This window comes from Mus musculus, chromosome 16 (genome assembly GCF_000001635.26).
Source record: "Mus musculus strain C57BL/6J chromosome 16, GRCm38.p6 C57BL/6J".
Lineage (NCBI taxonomy): Eukaryota > Metazoa > Chordata > Mammalia > Rodentia > Muridae > Mus > Mus musculus.
The window spans coordinates 25,145,667-25,166,967 of record NC_000082.6 but is presented as its reverse complement, the minus strand read 5'-3'; the positions used below and the strand labels follow the sequence as shown (position 1 = coordinate 25,166,967).

At 39.2% G+C, this 21,301-nt stretch overlaps 1 long non-coding RNA gene across 2 annotated transcripts in view; it reads left to right on the top strand.

Moving 5' to 3' along the window:
* Gm32196 overlaps positions 1-21,301 on the top strand; it is a 34,416-nt gene that overhangs the window by 11,162 nt on the left and 1,953 nt on the right. The window contains exons 2-3 of one of the 2 annotated variants that reach the window (XR_384787.3): positions 4,450-4,528; positions 19,958-20,107. This is a non-coding gene — a long non-coding RNA (predicted gene, 32196). The remainder of the gene's footprint in view (positions 1-4,449; positions 4,529-19,957; positions 20,108-21,301) is intronic. The other variant, XR_875988.2, reaches the window with a different exon arrangement.

Sequence of the window (21,301 nt, the reverse complement as noted above, 5' to 3'; positions counted from 1 at the left end):
AGTAAATTTTTATTTGGTGCATGTTACAAAAAACCAACTGTGTTGGTTTGAATAAGAATGGTTCCCCTATACTCGTATATTTGAATGTTTGGCTCTCAGTTGGTGGTACTGTTTCAGAAGGACCAGGTTAGGAGGTGTGGTCTTATTGGAATAGGTGATTCACTGAGGGTAGTCACTTTGAGATTTCAAAGACCCAAGCCAAGTCTAGTCTGCACTCTGACCACTTCCTGCAGATCAGAATGTAAGCTCTTAGCTACAGTTCCAGCACCTTGCTGCCTGCCTGCTGCCACCCTCCCTGCTGTGATGGCCATAGACTAACCCTCTGAAGCTATAAGCAAGATTCAATGAAATGATTTCTTTTACAAGTTGGCTTGGTCATAGTGTTTCATCACAGTAATATAAGAGTAACCAAGATGCCACATTTAAAAAAAAATCCTATTACAGAGTCAGTTATGAGGATTTACTATGTACCCAATATATAGTCCTTGATTACACAAAAGGATAAATTTGTAGAAGATAGAGTTAAGATGGCAAAACAGGATAAGAGAAAGACCTAAAGAGGCTACTTCAAAGACTAGTCTGTACCAAGTACTTAATTACTTGTTATCTTTGAGACACTCTTCCATCATGGGACATGTGGTAAGCATGTAAGAATGCTCTATGGCCCTTTCTCTTATTGTACATTTATATGACAGGTGCATAACTTATTATGAAGGACAGGTAGCCCAGCCCAAACTGGCTTCAATTAACACAATGTCCAAGAATATTGTAAAGACATGGAAAAATATTCCTAATATACATATATTGATATAGTAACATATAGAGAAACATAGAAAGTGTATTTCAAGGATATATATTTCACCTCCATTGTGTCTCCCATGAGCAGTAGCTGATAGATCAGTATATATTTCAAGGATATATATTTCACCTCCATTGTGTCTCCCAAGAGCACTCCCATGAGTGTAGCCACAACCCACAATGGAGCAGCTATGAACAAGAGGAGAATCTGAAGACTCCACCCTATACCAGTACTGTATGGTCAAGTAGCTGATAGATCAGTACTCCCATGATTCTTCTGATCATTTATTTACTATTTTGCTTTAGTGATAACTTTGCCCACAACTGTCAATACTTTCTACCCTGGGCCAGTAATAAGAAAAAGACTGGATGGAGAGTTTACAGAAGATAACAGGGTTAGAGAAATCAGGCTAGAATGCGCTTCTAAAAAGCAATCAAGGCTCTGCAAGAAGTATATCCTTAGCACGTGCTTTCTTATTATCATCTCTGATGATTCCTCTCCTTTTTATTGCCTTGTGTCTAGACAAAGTAAAATTTCTAAGGGCTTACAAAACGATTTCCAATCCAAAAATCTTCTTTTGCATGTTACAGCCCAGAGGGGTTATTTTCCACTTTAGTGATTTAGACCTGAAGAGATCGGGTACCAATATAGATGCAAGCAGGCGTTTCGTGGCTGAAGCATACATCATGTGCTAGCAACATGAACAGGAATAAGCCCAGGGCCTCAAGTGCTGCTATGTATGAAATATTTTTGGATTCACTCAGTGAGTCCCAAGGAGGATTTTCTTTCCCAGCCTGTTCTGATCTTCTTGCAACTCCCCAATCCTAATGGGCCTTAGAAAGCTTAGAGAAAGCATGATAGATGAGATGTCAAGCTATGAGTCTACGGGTGCTTCAAGGGGCATTGATTAATTCTGATATGTCAAGATTTCCCCCCAGCAATGAGGGGGAACCTCAAGATACATTTAAATGAATAAGAACAAAAAGAAACTGGGGATTATATATTCATGTAGTCCTGCGGCATCCCAACATTTTAGCCATCATTTGAATGAGTGTTATAAAACAATGTAGCCACAACCCACAATGGAGCAGCTATGAACAAGAGGAGAATCTGAAGACTCCTCCCTATACCAGTACTGTCTGGTCAAGTAGCTGATAGGTCAGTATTGAAAGATTGTCTCATGAACTGCAATTAGCATCATCACCTGAGCCCCCACACTTGCTCAAAGCTCACACTAATCCCTATCATGGGGAATCTAACATTATTCTTGACCTTACATATGACTGATGAAGAGAATTAGCATGTATGTAATTATTATTCAAGACAAATGACGGAACTCGGGAGACAGGGATGGCAGCCTTGAAGTTCTTTTCATTCATTTACTCAATATTAACTAAAGCCTATTTAATGGGCCCAGTGTTCTGACTGGGAGGAGTCAGATATGACTGATAGATCACATACAGCAAAAACATCTCTGACAATAGCATAATAGAGGTATGTGTGGGATATTCCAGGAGCCAACGGATGAAGGAGAAGTCATAGTGGAGATGCTCTTACATACAAGGTAGTACTGAGAGAACCAAAAAGGAAAGGGCAGGATGGAGGGAAAGGAACACATTGCACACAGATGAAACAGGTCCTGTGGAGGCAGGAGGCAGGCAGGCAAGGGTTCAGCAGAGTAATCAGTGTTGGACCAAATCCCAGTGGCTTTATTTCACCACTGGACAACATCAAAACATTCTACATAACCACTTTCAATCTCTCCATCTCTATGAACTCAAGCTTCCTGATGGCCACGATAGCACCTGCCACCTCTCTGTTGGAAGAACTGTGGAAATCAGTAAGAAATTGTTTGGCTATGAGACAAATCAGAAATGGTAGGCATCACCATCCTCTATCTTCACCTTGTTCTGATTGGGAAGTGAGGACTGTATTTAAGAAATGACTGATGGGCCAGGCGGTGGTGACGCACGCCTTTAATCCCAGCACTTGGGAGGCAGAGGCAGGCAGATTTCTGAGTTCGAGGACAGCCTGGTCTACAAAGTGAGTTCCAGGACAGCCAGGGCTATACAGAGATACCCTGTCTCCAAGAAGAAAAAGAAAAAAAAAGAAAAGAAAAAAGAAATGACTGATGGGTCTAGATGTATTGTGCATCTCTTTTATACCCTGGGTAGACAACTCTGAGGATCTGTCTATAGTCTTCCCAAGGCACTCCTGTATAAATGAACTTAAACTCTTCTGCAAGGCTCTCTCGATGGGGTATCTAGCTTGTCCGTTCCTCCAGAGTCCTACTTCCCTGCTCTACTTGCATGCTTTTCCTTAAGATGGTTTCAGTTTGGTGTCTCACAGTCTACTTCTGGGAAACTCAACCTGAATAACAAGCAGTAGACTTTCATAAAGAAGACAGAATGAAGTCATGAATACAACAGACTGGGCACTGCAAGATTGCTTCTTCCAGATAGTAGGAAATTTTAGAAAAATACTTTGTTCCTAAATAAGCCTAAATGTGTACCTGAGGGTACAAAAACAATTTAATACAGAGAAAATATGTAACAATTATATTTCACATGTAAAATAAGTAAAAATAAATATATTATATAAAATAAGATGATACGCCAATAGTTACATACACATACATACAAAAATACATACATATTGATAGATATGAATACATATATAAATAGTAGGAAATACATAAAGTCTATCTCTTACTTTGGTTTCTATCTTTATAAAATTGTCTTGTCTACTTGGCCTGGGTAGGAACCACTTCTATATTTTTAGGAAAACAAAACATAAAGCTGATTAGATGCCAAGATCTTTGTCTGCATTAGACAGGAACTTTTTTTTATATCCAATATGTTTCCTCCTTCCTTCTGAGTCTAATAAAAACATGCATATGTTCATATCAATTTTTAAGGTGGACTGAATAGTGAGTTCAAGGAGACAGTTGAAAAAGTTGACAAGCTGGCATCACCCCAAAACTGTCTTCTTTATCTGGGCAATTTCCACTGCAGGAAAGCATCATGGAAAAGTATCTTCAATCTTAAAGCTTTACAAAACAGTGGTTTTTATTTTTATTTTACATATATATTTAAATGCTATGTGTATGTATTTTGCCTGAATGTATGCACGTGTACCATGTATGTGACTAATGCTCTTGAAGTTCAGAAGATCTTCTGGAACTGGAGCTTGTAAGCCACCATAATGATACTAGGAACCGAACCTGAGTCTTCAGTAGGACCAAGTGCTAACTCCTAAGTCATCTCCCCAGCCCTGCTGGCAAAACTCACACACCAGGGTACAACTGAAACGCTAATGCTTTTGTCTGTGGCTGGGTCCAATATCCCTTCACAAAGCTAATCCTTTAAGCAGCAGTCCAGTCTTACTGCTAGCTTCTATTTACTGTTAATGCTCAGTCCGTTACTTCAGATGCTGGAATCTCAGTGGAATGTATCTGCAGAGCACACAGTCCCTAACAAAGTCCATACTTACTGACAAGTTGTGGGCCTGGTCCTACAGATCTATGGCCCTTGGGGGGAAACCCTTGAACCTCTCTTCCATAGCCCCCAGCTTCCCTCTGAATGTCCCACAATGATGACCAAAGCCCACTGCCCTATTGCCACCTCATTCTCTTTTCCCTCATGTTCCAGGCCAGCAACTGTCATGACCTTGGCTGGAAGAAGCTCATTCTGAGGCAACAATGACTTCGCCCATGTCTTGGTTAAAAATGTATGTAAATAACAAGGTGGTTCTCACATTAACTCTCTTAGGCCTGTTGAATCCCTTTAAAACTAAACGAGGCTATTGCTGATGCTTTGATAGTTATAACAGGAAAGGCCAAATCTGATAATTTTTTGTACGTGAATCAAAGCCAAATTTAAATCTCAAAAGGAAAAAAGATATACAGTATCCCAGGGATGGCCAAGTCCCTACATATCAGTTTATCAACACTGTTTTTTTTTTAATTTATTGAAATTGTATGTTAAATTTTATAAGTGCTCAATAGACCTAAAAGAATGAATAAGTTACAGCAATTACTTTTTTTTTTTTTAGTATAGATTGGCATTCTGGTCCACATAGCTCAGAGCTTAGAACAGAGAGCCACTGATCTAGTTTTCAGGGATAAAGATGGAGCAGAGATCAAGGGAATGGACAACCAATGACCAGCTCAACTTGAGTCCCATCTCACAGGAGAATGCCAACCCCTGACACAATTAATGAAATGTTGCTACACCTGCAGAGAGGAGCATAGCATATCTGTCTAATGAGTGGCTTCATTCAGCAGCTAATGGAAATAGATGCAGAGACCCACAGCTAAACATTAGGTGGAGCTCAGGGAGTCTTGTGGAAGAGTTGGGGGAAGGATTGAAGGAGCCAGACCGGTTAAGCACATCACAAGAGGACCTACAGAGTCAAGTGACATGGGCCCTTGGGGCTCAAAGAAACTGAACTACCAACCAAAGAACATGCATGGGCTGGACCTAAGCCCTGTACACATATGTTGCAGATGTGTAACTTGGTCTAGATATCGATCCCCTAAAAATTAAAGCAGGGACTGACTCTGACTCTGTTGCCTGTCTTTGGATTCATTTCTCCTTGCTGGTCTGCCTTCTGCGGCCTCAGTGGGAGAAAATGCCCTTAGTCCTGCTGGGTGTGGGGGGGGGAGGATGCGCTCCTCCAAGAACAAGAAAAGAGGAGAATGTGAGTCAGGGTGTGAGGGTGGGACTGGGAGGAAAGGAAGGGAACTGTGATCAGGAGATAAAGTGAATAAATAAATTAATGAATGAAAAAATATGTTTACAAAACAAAATTCAATAAGCCTTTTAGAGCAACCTTCAGCTAGATAGATACCTTTTCTCTTTTATACGTCCGACTGATCTTGTTTCCTTCACTTAGATTTTTAACTACATCCTTTGCTTTAGGAAGTCTCATACTTATTCCCTATACCTCAGGTATGGAAACATACTTCCTAGATACTTCCCAGGGAAACAGCTATTTCCCATACCTGGAGGATCTCAGCAGCTACTTTAAGAAACAGATCAGATGATCAGAACTACTTGAAGTAGCTTCTTGTTCCTGAGACCAGGCAGGTTAAGCATATCTCAGAGGATCAACCAAGAGGAGCAGAGAATTTACCAGGAATCCCTGTTCAGCAATCAGGGAGCTCTGAAAGTAAAGGCTGCTGTGACTGGTCTAAAAGTTCACTGTGCATATGAAGAAGCATTGACTCCACTAGCCAAACTTAAATGGACTTAGTCATCTTTCTGATACTCTAACAAGCACCTGAAATCATCAACTTCTAATGAGAACAGGTCCATTTTGGCTCATGACTTTACAATAGTGGTCCTCAACATTTTAATACACTTCCTCATGTTGTGATTACACCAAGCTATAAAATTATGTAGTTACTTCTTCATAACTGTAATATTTGCTACTGTTATGTTCATAACATAAATACCCGATATACAAGACATCGCATATGTGATCCCTGGAAATGGGTCACACACATCCCATGGGCTGAGAACCACTGCTTTAGAGGTTTCAACTGATTTTTGATTCATTCAACTGCTTTGGACAAAAGAACCTATCCTGGGTGTAGGCATGTGCTCCTGAGTGCCAGGGAGCAAAAGACAGAGAGGAATGGTTCAGACAAACCATTCTGGTTGCATCCACCTTATCTGATCTCAGAAGCTAGCAGAGGTCAGCTAGGTCTCCTATTTGAATAGAAGAGAGGGTAAGAGTGGTCTCACATTCTCCTTCAAGGTTAGAGTCTAAAGACCTCCATTAGAACCCATTTCTTCAAGGTTCCAAAGTCTTCCAATAGATAGCACCACCATGATTCCAAGCTGTTGTCACATGAGCTGTTGGAAGATATTTGGAACATAAACTATATCAGGACTTTTTCTTGGTTTTCTCAACTCCCTGGTCCCAAGCCCTGCCTTCTAGCCAAGATCCCAAGTTTGGATCCTGTTTCTTCCTTGATGAGCCCAGACTGTCCCACTGTTGGGTTTTTTCTTCCCCTCCCCCACCTTCCTGCTTAGACTTTCCTTTCTGGCAGCAAGAGTTTGAAATACATCTTATACCCTCAAAGTCACCACCACCTACATAAATACCATATGCTACAGCAAACCACCTAATCCTCTAGCATAGTCTCTAAGGTTTGTCTCCTCCACTTCATTCTGTATCAACTGCAGCCAAGGAAACCTAAGAACTGAATATTGTTTCAGCTATAATGAAAATGACATAGATAGATAGATAGATAGATAGATAGATAGATAGATAGATGATAGAGATAGAAGATAAATACATGCTAGACAAGTAAATAGATAAATAGAAAATAGTGTATAGATATATAATATGGAATATATAATATTAATAATAGAAATTATCAAAATAGAAACATTTTATAGACTTTTTCTATGCTGCCTTTTATTATATAAAGAATTTACATATTTTCCCCAGTTTGCAGAAGAGGAAGCTGGGTTTTAAAGTACTGGTTTAAAATACAGTTTAACCAATGAAAAGCATAGTTAAAGAAATTCTACAAATAATCTCTGCTTGCACTAGATAAATGAGCTTTTGCAAAGTAGGAAAGTTTTATCTGAATATTTTGCAGGAATAATAATAAATACTCTGGTCACCAGATTTTTCATTTTCTTTCTCCCAGGATAAGCAATACATTACCAAAAGAGCTAATTAATTATTAGCACTCATTAATCTATACAAGTGGTTCTCAACCTTTCCAATGCTATTACCCTTTAATACAGTTTCTCACATTGTGGTGACACACACCCCCAAGCACAAAATTATTTTTGTTGCTACTTTATAACTGTAATTTTGCTACTGCTATGAATCATAATGTAAATATCTGTGTTTTCAGATGATCTTAGGTGATCACTAAAGGGTTCATAACCCACAGGTTGAGAACCATGGCCTCTAAACCAGGATCCAGCAGCCCTTTCACATTGTACTGTCATAGGTTAAGTAAATAAATGTCAGTCCCTTGCTCTTACCATAGCATGCCCCTCAGAAATACCAGTGGTTGTCTATTTTCTGTAGTTATCAAAACTTCTACAAGTCAAGTGTCTTCCTGAGAATGTTTTCCCCAAATTTCTCCCTCACTTTCTACAGCCTAGACCATTCCTCTTTGAAAGCAAACTTTTTTGTCTGTCTGCATTTGCTAATGCACTTCTTAACCTTCACATCCTCCCCATTCTTCAACAGTAATATTAAAGACAGCTGTCTTTGGCAACACAGCTGAAATTCTTATTTGTTCATGGTGACCCTGTCTGACCTGGAGATATCCCAAGTCCCTAGAGCACCTATCCTCTTTTGCATAATACAGGCCATGGTCTCCATTCTGTTTACCAATAAAAGCCCTTGTTCCCTCCTCTTCTCCCTCCTCCTACCCCTCTTCCTCCCACCCCCTTCTCTCTCCTCTGTCTTCCTACCTGCACTTATGCCTGCATAGCAAACACAATGCCACTAAAATATTTGTATCGAATTAGTAAAGAAAAAATGAAATGTGGAAAATGTTAAGTTCTGTGTCTCTGCCTCAGGCAGAGCTTAACTGCTGTAAACAGCACTTGTGATTCCAAAGCCCCATTGTCTCACCAGACCCAGTAATGAAAGTCACTTCTCCTAATGACATCCTTGTGGAAACTTTTGTGACCAGCCAGTTGACATCTTTGGATCATAACCCAACTGCTAGTTTCAAAGGGTGACTCAACCACTAGCCTTAGGCAAAAATGTCAGTGTCACCATGCCCTCAATCAGTTCAAAGACTGGGAGTCAAAGAATTTCAGCACATCACAGTGTGTGAGCTGAGGCGTTGAAAAGTGTGCTCTCCACAAGCCAGACCCTGGGGGTAGTTGTCACCCAAATCATTCAAAAGAATAACCAGAAGGTTGACTTTGGTCACAGTCTGCTTCCTAGGAAATCATAAAATTATTCTACCCATGGGTGACAATTGGGAAGAGAACACTCAGTCATGGAAACCCTAATGCTATAAAGAGCCTACATAATATTATCAAGATTATTATTATTATTATTATTATTATTATTATTATTATCTTGATTGCCAATTGGAATCAACTAAGAGACACCTCTGGGTAAGGGAGTTCCCAGAAAGGATTGCCTGGGTGAGGAAGAGGCTTCTTGCTGTTCTCTGTTGCCATTGCCAGAGATTCCAGTATCTTCCATTTTCATTTTAACTATGTGCATTTCTGTGTGTTGGGAACTGGATGTGTGTAGTTGAAGGCATGTGCCTATAGAGTCTGGAAGAGGTAGCTAGGTCTCATAGAAATGTTGTTACTGGTGGTTGAGAACCAGCCAATGTGTGTGGGTGCTGAGAACCAAACTTGGCTTCTTTGCAAGAGGAAATAAATCATCTCTCCAACCCCAGACTCCAGCTTCTTTGGTCTTCCAAAGAGGTCTAAAGACAAAAAACTCTCCAAGAGTCTTCAGGTCTTTCTTCAGCACCAGATTGGGACTACTAAAAAAATCCAGCTTCAAGGACTGGATTTTTGTCCGCTCCCGCATTTGGGTGGTCAATGTTGGACTGACTACCCAGCCTCTATCCTGTAAGCCAATCTAGTGAACTCTGTTTTATAATATGGATATATTCCATCAGTTCTCTTCCTTTATATAACTGCCCAATTCAAGGGGCAGTTCTAGAGAAACTGAATTATAAGGATGAATTTCTCTATTGGTCTTGGTGGTAACTGTATCTGGCTTTCCAATTTAAAGGATGTGATCTTGTTCCTTGGGGTGGAGATGGGGGGGAGCCCTAATGAGATAGAGAAGACTGAACTGTCAGACTCTAATGGTTTTATTTAACCTTAGTTTCCCCACTCTTAATGGCAGATGCCTCTCTCAACCCTGCCCCTTGCAGTATTGCCCTGTCTATTCCTGCCTGGGGCAATTAATTCCGCACAGTCAACAGAATTGACAGTGACAGTCTTTGCAAAATATGCCATGCAAGACAATGATGATGTCCCTCAGAAGCCATGCTCTTCACCCATCTAGAACTACAGCCGGTCTTCAACCTTTGTATGTCCAACAAGTCACCAATGACAAGGTATATTATACCTCTAAAGAACTTTAGTGTTCTAATCTACAGAAGCAGATTTTTGGAGTTTGTGGGGGAATGTAACTAGTGGTAGGGAATAGTGTTAGAGGGAACATAAAACTGTAACAATATGGATGCATTGACAAGAGATTCTTGGTTTAGTTGCAGATCACACAGTTTCAATGGATACTAACTGTTTAGTTGACAGATTCGCTGAAGTATAGAGTAAAGAATAGCCTTCTAAGAACAAGCAAAGGAAGGCTCATATCCCTTGACTTAATGTTGATGAAGACATTTAAAGGCTTGAGGAAAACTTGAATGGTAGAACAGATTTGTAATTCAACACCTCCAGAAGATGTACCATTCAATAATTAATACCCTAAGGAATGAGTTTAGCTCTGATTCACAAAAGGCAAGATGAGCATACTGACTATGGTGGACAGCAAAGGTTAAATAATGGCTAAAAAGGTCTGACTCATGTTGACCCATGATGCTGATTAATCAATCATATCATCCTCAGAAGTGAAATAGACAAGAAACTTACTGAATTCATACTTAATGTGTATGTGTAGAAATTCCAGAGTGAATGAAAAAGGCGAACTTGAATCATGGCAGCAAAAAAATCACAGCCCTCAACTACTATCCAGACTTGTGCCATATTTTAGGACCAGAATCACCTGAATGAAGGTGAGGCCACATCTCCTTAAGGAAAGACCTTCCTGTAATACCAAAAGGCTTTGCTGTCAATGTTTCCCTCACCCATCCCCAAAGCAAACTACATTTATTTTTAAACCAGAATAACTAAACAGTAGGGAAAGGGAATGATCACCCAGCAGATGCCTTCTTCTATAAGTTGCCTTGGAAATGGTATCTTATCACAGCAAAAAGAAAGAAAGAAAGAAAGAAAGAAAGAAAGAAAGAAAGAAAGAAAGAAAGAAAGAAAGAAAGAAGGGAGGGAGGGAGGGAGGGAGGGAGGGAGGGAGGGAGGGAAGGAAGGAAGGAAGGAAGGAAGGAAGGAAGAAAGAAAGAAAGGAAGAAAGAAAGAAAGAAACTAAGACAGGGCCCAAATAGGTTCTGAAGGCAAAAAATGTTACAGGAAGAAAAAACCCAGATGTTTATAGTTCCTAAACCTGCTCCAATGCCATCTGTCTCCAAGAATGTGCTTGAGGCCTCACGGAGTGGACCCTATATTAGAATGACTAAACTAAAAAAGAATAGTAAAATTATTGATGGTTCTGCATGCTGTGCAAACACTACCTAGGAGAGTGCAGTTCCTGAAGGATAATCCTTTTCTAGCATAACCTTGGTGAACAGAAATAGGGATCTTTACTATGTGTACAACTTTGTGGAGAGCACATTGTCCTACAGTTTTCTTAAGGATTATATTTCTTGTGCAGTTACGTACTAATTCACCAATGATTTGTATAAATGAGCAGAGTCTTATAAGGAGCATGATTGGAAAGTTGATTAGAAAGACACTGGGAAAGGTTATTTTATAGATGTCTGCAAATGGGTAAAGGTTGTGAAAAAATAATCATTTTTCATGTTAATAGTCACAAAAAAGTGAACTCAGTTAAGGATTTAATAATCAAGATAAAAGAATGGCTCTCTTATTCTACTCATTCTTTGCCAGACATGCCTGTCATTGACAACTGGGACCATGAACAAAGTGGAATTTATATGTGTTTCAACATAGACTTTCACTCACCAATATGGACCTGACTCTTGCTGCTGCTGAGTTCGAAATTGGCCTGCAGTACAAACCAACACTAGTCCCTGATATGACATTCTCTAGGGAGATAGTCAATGATCTAGTGACAAATTGGCCATTTTAAACCACTTCTATTGTGAAAAGAGTGATGCGTCATCTCTACTAGGATAAATACTTATTCTGGGTTTTGAGTTTACTTTCCCTGCATGTAGTATTTCTGCCAAACTACCATTCATGGATTTACATAATGCCTTATTACTATTATGGATTCCAAAAATTATTTCTTCTGACCAAGGAAATCATCTGAAAGCCAAAGGCATGTGGCAGTGGGCTCATGCTCATGAGACTCACTTGTCTTACCATGTTCCTCAGAATTTAGAAGCATCCTGATTTAAATTCACAATTACAGAACCAAGTGGGTGGCAATGGCCTAAAATGTTTGGACAGAATTTTCCAGAAATCATTATTTACTCTGTATCAGCATTTAATGTCAATAGTCAGACTCACAGGTCTAAGAATTAAGGAATAGAAAAGTTAGTGGCACTATCTTCCCTAGTAACCCACTAGCACAGTATTTGCTTCCTATTACAGTACATTTGTGCTCTGGTTTTTGCTCTTTATGTAGTTAGTCTTGGTTCCAGAGGGGAGAATGTTCTTGCCACAACGCACAGCAAACCTTTCATTAAGCTATCACCTAAGGTTCTTCTTGGCTACACTGTGTTCCTTATGTCCTTAAATCACCCAGCTTTTTTTTAAGAGAGAGAGAGAGAGAGAGAGAGAGAGAGAGAGAGAGAGAGAATAAAATTGTTATCATGATTTCCATGAAAACTGGAGTAATGCTTCCAGAGATGTAAAACGAGGGTTTCTGGAATAAGAAAATCTTTTATGCTGCCTTGGAATTAACATATCCTGTGACTAAGGTCAGTGGAAAACTACAACCTAATTCAGGCACAATGATACATGTCCCAGACATTTCGGAACTGAAATGTATTGAGTCACCCTCTATGTAAAGAGCCTAGATCAGCCTCACTACTTATTGAAGACAAGGTAAAGATAGAACTACCTTCTTCTACTACATATACTGAACGGGTAGTATAAGAAGATAGCTATAAATATTAGCAACAGCCATGTGGTCATTCATTTACAGAAATGAAGATTTTATTGGCATGAATATTTCTTCTCTATTTTGTTAAGAATGTGTCTGTGTACATATGTGCACTTATTAAGCAAATATTTGTGTTTTCTTTCCTCTTCCATTCTTACCATTCAGTGTAAAAATAGGACTATCCTTCAGACCCAAGCACACATTATTAAGAAATAACAGAAAATGCTTGGGTATGAGGACAAGTCCTGACATTGCCTTGCCTGGGGCCTATATAGCTGTTCTAAGACTGTATTTCACCTGAAGGCATCACTGCTCTTCATTCAAGACTCCTTCTGTAAAGCTATAATAGATTCAGGCTGGTATGAGGTTTGTAAAATGTGACAGACATCTACAAATTACAAAACCCCTTACAGATGGGAAATAATAGGGACAATTTTATCCACCTCTGACTTACAATGTCTTATATATCCAATAGAGCTTGTATTCATTTCCTCTCTGTTACTGTGATAAAACTCTGACCAAAAGTAAGTTTGTGGGGGAAGCATTTATTCCAGCTTACAGGCTACAGTCTATTATCAAGGGAAATCCAAGCAGGAACTCAAGCAGGAGTTTGAGTCAGAAACTACGGCTAGCTTTCTTATATGAACGAGCATGCCACTTCTTATATGAACAGCACCAACCATTAGAATGGGCCCTCCTATATAAATAAAACCATCACAACCCCTTACAGATCTGCCCAGAGGCCAATCTGATCTGGGTGCCCTTCTCGGGTGACCCAAGGTTGTGCTGACAGTTAAAAGTAAGTAGGACAGGTCTCTATGCTTCCAAAGAATATAAAACACATTCTAATGAAGTAGAAAATAGTACAAATCCGAAGGGAGAAATGAGAAAGATATTTATTTATGACAATTCAAAAGTATTAAAATATAGTACAGTTATCACCATAGGGAAATACCCATCTTTCTTTCTGATACTAATTTAATAATTTAGCATTTTTTCAATTTTTAAGGATGCTATTTTAATTTTTCAATATTTTGGGCTTCTTGTGGATTCAGAAAGCCTTGATATCCAGTAGATAATTCACTTTAATATTTTTGTGTAGAGTTCTCCACTGGTACAAAAGAGCCTCAGAAGTTAGTTTTAAACATCTAAGATGCCAAGAAGGAAGGAAAATAGATTATTGCCTCAAAATACTAGGTGAAGTCAAGGCCTGTGTCATTTCTGATATTCAACACTGGGCATCCTGAGAAAGACATGGACCTACAAGCCCCAGAGTGCTTAGCGTGTGAATCTGAGACCTCCCGGTATGAGAACTGCACAATCTGTTGGGGTTTCTCCATCCTTTTCCTCATTTGAAGACAAATCTAACAGATTTCTCAGAAGAAACTAGTCTACTGCTACCAAAGGACCAGGCAACCAGATCACAAGTTGTTGACACTTAGTATGCAGACACAAATTGTCCCGGTTTTATAAGGAGGCAGTGGTATGTTCCTCTGGGGCCCATGGCCATGGGGAGTTGCGAGTTTTACAGTACTAAGTATGAAACTCTTCCTATTGAGTGCCTTAAGCACAATTAAACATTTGTTGACTACCTCAAGTTCTGAAGACTTGGACCTTTAGGGATATCTTGAAGGGCTGGTCATTGTGCTTCCTAGCCTTAATAGCTGGGTAGAACTATCGATTGCTTTTTCCATCCTTAACATGTTCAGATAATCATGAAAGCTACTCCATGGGGAAAAAGCTTTCAGCTCAGTTCCAGCTTGATTCCTCCCAGTCCTCATCCCAAAGTGTACGATGTGTTCAGAAATCGTCCTACTTTCAAGTTACTATAGGCAAGCAAAAGGAGTGGTGACAGCCTACACTGTTGAGGAGTCTCCTGGAATTCCCTGACCAGGAACTTTGAAGGTTTCCCATGGCTGGAAGTGGGATTTTTCTGAGATAGTCTATGGCTCCTAGTGGTATAACATCATTGAAACATACACACTATATATAATAATTAAACAAACAGAATATATGCTACACGATGAGTTTTTCAAACATCCTTAGAGTTACTTATCCTTTCTCTTTCCCTCTTCCTCCGTTACCCACCCTGCCCCCCCCAGTTGAAATCCACCCCCAGATTTCCCAGGCGCATGTTCATAGTGCCTGTGACTTATTTTGCTCCTTTCTACAGCTTCTTCTCCCTGTCTTTACCCACACACCCTCTTTTACCCTTTCTGGGTTTCATAGGTATTCCATGGTATATACTCCCATTTAACACTTAAGATTTATTCCTAGATTTTTTTAATTTCTTATTTTTTGGCTACTGTGAATGGGAGTGTTCCCACAGACTCTAAGCATGTATGATATTGGGTATATAGAAAGACTACTGATTTTTATAATTGATTTTGTAGTGTGCCTCTTTACTAAATGTGGTGATCACTTCTAAAAGATTTCCAGTAGAACTTTGGAGATAGCATGTTATAGTGTCATCTGGAAGTAGGGATAATTTGACTTCTGGTTTTCCAGTTTGTATCCCTTCTATTTCCTTCTCTTGTCTCATTGCTGCTGTCTCAAGCATTATATTGAAAATGAGTGGCAATAGTATGCAGCTGCAACTATGTATCACTTCCAAATTTTAATGGCATTGTTTTGAGAGTTTCTCTTTTTAGAATAATGTTGGCTGTGGCTTTGTCATGTATTGCCTTTATTTTGTTAAGGTAGGCTCTCTCTACATCTACTCTTTTTAGGACTTCTATAATAAAAGCATATTGGGCTTTGTAAAAGTCCATTTGTGTATTTACTGACATAACTGTGTGATATTTGCCTTTAAGTCCATTTATATGATGTATTACATATATATGCTGACTTATGTATATTGAACCATCCCTATATAACCTGGATAAATACCTATATTTACAGATCCTCGGATAAAGGTATCTCTCAACCTCATCAAAAAGATTATCTTGCAGCAGAAAGAGACCATTATAGGAGTTCAAAACCAGTCAAAATGCAGCAAAAAACTGACTCTTGGGTACAACCCTAACTGATACAGCCACAATTTAATCCCTACAGCCAAGGCTCAAGGAACTTCACAGAATGGAGAACAAAAGATTGTAAGAACCATAGGACACAGATGTCTGCTACATGACAGTGTGTTCTATATATAATAGAGAAGTTACATCAATAAAATCCCAACAATATGGTCACATAATGAGACCAGGACAATGACGATACTAACTGACATGACATGGCATGAATGGGAAAAATCTCTCAAAGCCCCATTCCTACGTGAGGAGATACAGGCAATTAATGGAGGCAGGAAACATCAGCTTTATCCAGGGACAAGACCTCTCATAGCTTATCCTATGCCAAGCAATCAGCCCTCAGCACATACACATACAAAAAGCACTAAATGGACTTGGAAGAGTGTGTTCGTGTGTGTGTGTGTGTGTGTGTGTGTGTGTGTGTGTGTGTGTGTGTGACAATAATGAAGAAGAAGAGTTTAAGAGGGAGTGAGAAAGACACAAGAGAGGTTGAGAGGAGTGAAAAAGGCATAGAATTTGGGTAAATATAATATTCATGTATGAGTTCTCAAAGAACTAAAATATAAAAATAATTAAGAACAATCTTAATCTATAAACGAAGTATTCAATTGTTGATCAATATGCAATGAAGCTAAGTTGCAGACCACATAGTTAATTTTTCATAATAAATTAAAACTTAATCTTTGTTTTCAGTGTACTCTTGTGGGCCTTACATATTAAGCAATGAGTAGAATAAATATCTGTTGACTAATAAACTAACATCAGCATGCTAAAAAACATTACAAGTTATTATTTTGTTTTCTTTAATTAATCTATTTTTTACACTCCATATTCCATCCCCCACCACCATGCACCATCTGCCTGCTCCACATCCCACACCTCCTCCCCATCCCTCTGTCTCCATGTAGATGCCCCCACCCCACACTCCACCTGACCTCTAAACTCCCTGAGGCCTCCAGTCTCTTGAGAGTTAGGTGCATCATCTCTGAATGAACACAGACCCAAAAGTCCTCTACTGTATGAGTGTTGGGGGCCTCATATCACCTGGTATATGCTTTCTGTTCGATGGTCCAATGTTTGAGAGATCTTGTGGATCCAGATTAATGAGACTGCTGATCCTTCTACAGGATCGCCCTTCTCCTCAGGTTCTTTCAGCCTTCGCTAATTCAACAACAGGGGTCAGCTGCTTCTGTCCATTGGTTGGGTGCAAATATCTGCATCTGACTCTTTCAGCTGCTTGTTGAATCTTTCAGAGAGCAATCATGATAGATTCCTTTTTGTGAGCATTCCATAGCCTCAGTAATAGTATCAGGCCTTGGGACCTCCCCTTGAGCTGGATCTCACTTTGGGCCTATCACTGGACCTTCTTTTCCTCAGGCTTCTCTTCATTTCCATCCCTGTAATTCTTTCAGACAGGAACAATTGTGGATCAGGGATGTGACTGTGGATTGGCAACCCCATCCCTCAATTGTTTCCCTGTCTTCTTTGAACTTCTTATTCATAATCTTTGCCAGATTTGTAATCTCCTTGTTGATTTGCATGTTGATTTATTGAGAGCTGAATATAGTCACTGGTTCTCATCATTCTAACCAGTTATGGATATCTCCATTAACTACTGCCATTAGATGATTTGCTCTGACTAAGGCTGATATTAGTACTATTCTGTGGGTTAAAAATAAATACTCAAAGAACAGGAAGCATTCAATTTAGCAAAACATTAGTAGTAGACTCACCCAGGCATATGTTTCTGACCAATTTGGTGTAACAAGTATATATTCTGCCCTACGGAGAAGGCCTCAAACCCAGTCAGGAAGTGGTTGGCTATCTCCCAAAGAGTCATACCACTATCACATACTAATAGGCATATCACTCCTGGCAGGTGAGTATTGTACCATCCCAGGTCAACAGCTGGGTAAGAATAACAATAATGCTATCTCTCCCACATCAGCTGCTTAGAGGTGGCAGAAAGGTTATAGGGGCTGGAGGATAGAAGCAGAGATATGAAACTAAGTCTTCTTGGACCTTGCAATCCTTGGACCAACCTGGACCTTAAAATCATGAACTAGTAGTTACAGTGGCCACCTACCCAAGAACTGAAAACACACACACACACACACACACACATAGAAAAGGGACTTGTTGGGAAGGTCATCATACCTGGAGTGGGCTGGAGAATTATAGGAGTGATGGGAGGTGACTATCACAATTTACACTGTATAAATATATGCAATTATAAAGAAAAAAGAAAGAAATTACACTCATTTTATATGACATAGCATAGAAGATTGCATTCATTTCCATAAATGATTATATCATTTCACTTTTCCCTTCCAATATTAATACCACATTGTGTTTCTTAATTATAGTGATTATGCCTTCTATTAGGTTAATTAGTAATAGTGATACAAGGCTTCTTGTCTTATATGAGATATACCTACATTTCTTCTTTTAAAACAATGCTTGGAAGTGTTTTACACATATATTTTAGTTAATGAGATTCTCTCCTAAGTCTGCTTGTGTGAATACTTGGATAAAGGCAACAACATTTTATCCAACAACTTCCTGCCTCTATTAATTTAAACACAGGATTTATTTCCTTGGTGAACTAACGTGTTTAAATTATATTGTCTGATATGGAAACCTTCTGTATAACAGGAAGAACTAACTCATATGTGATTATAGTTTTCTGCCCCTGACTTCCTTAAGATTTTCATGAATACATTGGTACATAATATAGTCCTGTCATTTTTCTTCATGAAGACTATTTTGTATAGTTAAAAAAAATCAGTGTGATAAAATGTTTAGGTATGTTGACTTTTCAATTTTCCACTGCCTTGGACAATGTGTATAAAGAAAGGATCACTGAGGTGAACATGACTGAAACACATCATATGTGAGCATGACACTGTCAACATGTATTTCACTTTAATTTTTTTATAATCTGTCAAATACAGAATTTCTTATGAATATTAATATATTCCATCTAGTTGTATTGGCTTACAAATGCCATTAATAGCATGTACTGTCCTCTATAACACCTGTAATTGCTACCTATTGTTACTCCTTCTCATTGCTTTTATTTTCCTAAACAGTCTGAAATAGTGCTGTACTGTTGATGTCTTCCACTAGAAGTTCCTTTACTTTTATTTCATCTAAAGCCCCAAACACCCTTCTAAATACTTTCATTCAAACCTTTAATGTTTTTACTGTTGAGTATCTATTTGAACCAATAGTTTTCAAGTCTCCTTGATTTTAACTATTGACTTATTTTTATCATAGTTCTGTTGGTGGCTGTGTCGTATATTTTAAACATATACTGATGTGTTTGAAAAGTATTTGTGATTGACCAACATAGTTGATAAGTTGTTTACACATTTTTTTTAAAGAAAGGAAATAAAAATAGCACTGATCTTTGTTCCTAATGATGATGATGTATAATCTTGTCAACTTTAAGGGTGTCTTACTGTCTGATTACTTCAGTCTCTGCTTTATTGCTATTTGCTTTATTTGTGTTTACAGTAATGACTAGTTTGCTAGAACTCCTTTACTGTGGTGTTTGGATGGGATCCAGGGCATGACACGCCCCAGCCAGTGACTCTACAACTAAGCTATTCCCTAGGTCTCGTTAGAACTTGTTTCTACCAACATATTTTGTGTTTCCTGTTCATACGACTTCTGCTCTTTTTAAATCCTCGTACAGCTTTCATTTGAAAATAAAAACTAAATATTCTCTAGATACTTGGAAATCATTCATTCTCTCATTAATATTCTATGGTGATTCTAACATTACTAATATTTGTATTGATATTTAAATCACTGAAAATTTAAAAGTAAATAAATGTCCCAACCAGACACTTGTCATTGTGTGACTTTTATCCTTTGCATCTCCCAGGCGTTGGCATTATCAGGATTCTATAGCATAAGGCATAAATGCTATGCCTTTAGTTTCCAATAATATGAGTAACAAGTTGTTAAGATACTTGCTTAGCTGTCTCCAGGATTGTCTCTCAGTCCTTCATTGAGCAACAGGGCTCCTGGCTTTTAGTTTGACAGAATGCCACCCAAAGGTGAAATTTCCCAGCCTTTCCAGTGGCATGGCCATGTGAAAAAGATTCTGGTCAATGTGTGTGTGTGTGTGTGTGTGTGTGTGTGTGTGTGTGTGTGTGTGTAGTGTTGTGTACAATCTCTGGACTATTTCTTAAAGAGATCAAACTTTTCTTTTTGTCTTCCTTCATCCATCTGGTAGAAACATGTGTGCTTGTGAGACATTATGGACCACAGATGAAAGCAACACCTTCCCAGGGGAAGTCTGCCAAATACAAACAGTCGGGATTCTTGGAACCTAGTGAAGCAAGCCCTCTCACCAGTCAAGGACCACCTACAATTCCATTCACATGTAAGAGAGAAACACACCGTTTCACGCATATTTGATCTCCATGTTTCTGTAACAGCTCAATATTAGTGGCCTAAGCCAACCTAAATTAATTTCACACAGTTTGAGAGGAGTCTTAAATTCAAGGTGGTAAGTAAAATTTCATTTGTTCTCAGTCCCCAGGGAGAATCTCTTCCTCTTTTTATCGCATAAAAAATTCACCTTCATCCTTCGTAGCATAAGGTCAACCTCTATTCAGCATCAGGAATCCATTTTGGACTCTGACTGCTCCCTCTGTCCTAAAGACTCTTGTGACTACATTATGCCCATTGGATAGTCCAGGGCAAATTTCTTATCTTAACATTTTTTAGCATTTTTATGAAATAATATGCTTTTATTTTTTATTTATTATTATTTTTACTTATTCTCTTTACATCCTACTCACTACCCTCCCCTTCTTCATCCCTTCCTATAATCCTACTCCCTCCCCCTCCCCTACTCCTCTGATCTGGTGGAGGCCCCCTTGAGTATCACCTCCATCCTGGTACTTCAGGTCTCTGGGAGGCTTGGTGCTTTCTCTCCCACTGAGGCCAGACAAGGCAACCCAGCTAGTAGAACACGCCCCATGTACAGGCAACAGCTTTTGGGATAGCCCCCCATTCCAGTTGATCGGGGCCCACATGAATGCTAAGTTTCACATCAGCTACATATGAGCAGGAAGGTCTATGTCCAGCTGTGTATGTTCCTTGGTTGATGGTTCAGACTCTGAGAGCCCCCAAGAGTCCATGTTAGTTGACACTGTTGATCTTCCTGTGAAGTTCCTATCCCTGTCCGGGTCAGCAATCCTTCTTCCTGTTCTTCCATAAGAGTCTTCGAACTCCATCCACTGTTTGTCTGTGGGTGTCTTGTATCTGTCTGAGTCAGCTGCTGGGTGTAGCACTTCGTAAGACAACTTGCTCCTGTCGTCAAGTGTAACAGAGTATCACTAATAGTGTCAGTGACTGGTGCTTTTCCATGGTATGGGTCTCAAGTTGGGCCAGTTATTGATTGGCCATTTCCTCAGTCCCTGTGCCTGCACTTCTTGATTCAAAAAATGTAATCAGATCAGCAAATTTCCTCTTGCCACATAAAGTCACGTATTTCTAGGTTCCAGAGTTTAGGAAGTGCATATGTCTGAGGAGGAGTGGCTTTATTCTATTTGCTCCGCCTTGCTTTAGT